The sequence below is a fragment of the Carcharhinus amblyrhynchos genome, chromosome 34 (assembly GCF_965287045.1).
Source record: "Carcharhinus amblyrhynchos chromosome 34, sCarAmb.v2.hapA, whole genome shotgun sequence".
Lineage (NCBI taxonomy): Eukaryota > Metazoa > Chordata > Chondrichthyes > Carcharhiniformes > Carcharhinidae > Carcharhinus > Carcharhinus amblyrhynchos.
In genome coordinates, this window is record NC_137357.1 from 7,549,947 (window position 1) to 7,551,737 (window position 1,791).

A 1,791-nucleotide genomic window follows, 5' to 3' on the forward strand; every position below is an offset into this window, starting at 1 on the left:
AAAAATCACTGACAAAAATGGCAGATACAAAATAGAAGTCTTTGTAACAGATAGAGTACCTATACTATGGAAAAATAAGAGAAACATGGGGCTAAATTTAGTAGGGTCTGCTGGAGTGGGCATGAGTTGGTATGGGCTGGGCTTGAAGAACTGAGCAGGTCCCACCTATGTCAGGAAAATTGTCCCAGTTAGTTAGGGGCAGGAAGAGTTTAACATCCTGCCTTTTGGTGCAGGATACCAAAAGACTCAAATGAGCTATTTAAAAAGACAATTATCCATGAATCCAGCAGAATTTAGTGATAGCTTAGGGATTTAATTGGACTCGCACAGGTTTCCTGCAGTTCCAAACACTGCACAACAAACCTTGTCTGGTTTGTTCAGGCTGGGGGTGGGGGGGGCAGTTCCTCATTGTGCAATGAATGCTTGTCAAAGGATCTAACATTGTGAAATGGAAGGCCATATGAAAGCCATCCCCTACCCTTTAGGCTCTCCTTCACCAATGAACCCCCGCTCAATGTTGCCAGCTCACCCCATTCATCTGTCACCAGGGATCCAGTGTTGATCCTCTGATAGATCTGCAGCCAGACTTCCTGGTGCTGCTGCTGGCACTGGAGAGATTCTGACCTTTAATTTGCCAGGAGCTCTTGTTTACAACTTCCTTTGGTCTTAAATATGTGGAAGGCCGACCCTGGCCAGTTAATCATCTGAGTGCACTTGAATAACTTCAGGCCTCCTGCTGATAACTCGACTGACAAGCTTGTCATATGTAATTTATCTTATGATTTTTGGAGGTTCATATATACTATGGCTACAAGGTTAAGTGCAAGGGAGGGAGAGGAATCTGGGCTGCTTGCAACTTACTTGAGATATCTCCAACAAGTGGAGGATTGGTAGGTGCTCTTCTGTGCCCCAGCCTTACCATGCTGTCATTGATGGTCTACATCCCCTCCTTTTCTGCAAATTTTAATGTCCGTTCCTCAAAATAGTGGGGGGGTCAGGGGTGGGGTGGAAGGGGGGGTAGTTGAGGACCCAAACCTTGGGCACACCACCCCTAAGGGTATCAGGAGGTGGCCCTCAGAGGGTAAGGGTTGCGACACTCTTGGGGGTAGGAGGAAGTTGCTAGGGAGTCAGAGGCTGGAAGCACACAGGGTACTGGGGGTCATTTAGGGGGAAGATGCTGGATGAGGTTAAACACATCCTTGCTGCCAGGATGAGGTAATTTGCAGCACTGTTTCCCAGTTCTCTTAACACATGCTGCCACTGCCTCCCAGGCTGCGTTACCATTCCTTCCCCTGGGATGGTATCCTGCTGTGGAGAAGAGGGAGTCCCGCCTTACTTCCACCATATCCAGCAACCTGGCCAGATCAGCATCAGGAAAACAGGGAGCTGTCTTCCTGGAGGCCGTTTCTTCCTGCAGTGCCTGCCTGACTGTCCATCCTTGGGGGTTTTAATGGAACTTTTCCCTTGTTGGGGCAGATCAGCTGCAGGCAGTTTGGGTGAGTCACACACCCATTAGACCATTCCAGTGAGTTTAAAGCAGCTTGCCTTGTGATCATGTAGGGGAAGCCAAATCAGCATTTCCTGGTGTGCTGATGGAGGGTGGTGGGGGCATGGGGATTTGTACCTTTTTGATGATCGGGGGCAGAGGAGAAAGGCTCATGTCACTCAGCCATTGGGGCAAGGGGGCTGATGAGGGGGCCATGTGCAAGGACCTCCAGGGAGATTGGGGGTAGTAAGGGGGTCAGTAATATTGGGGGGGAGGTCCTCCCTGTCCATGGTGGGGGAAAAAGG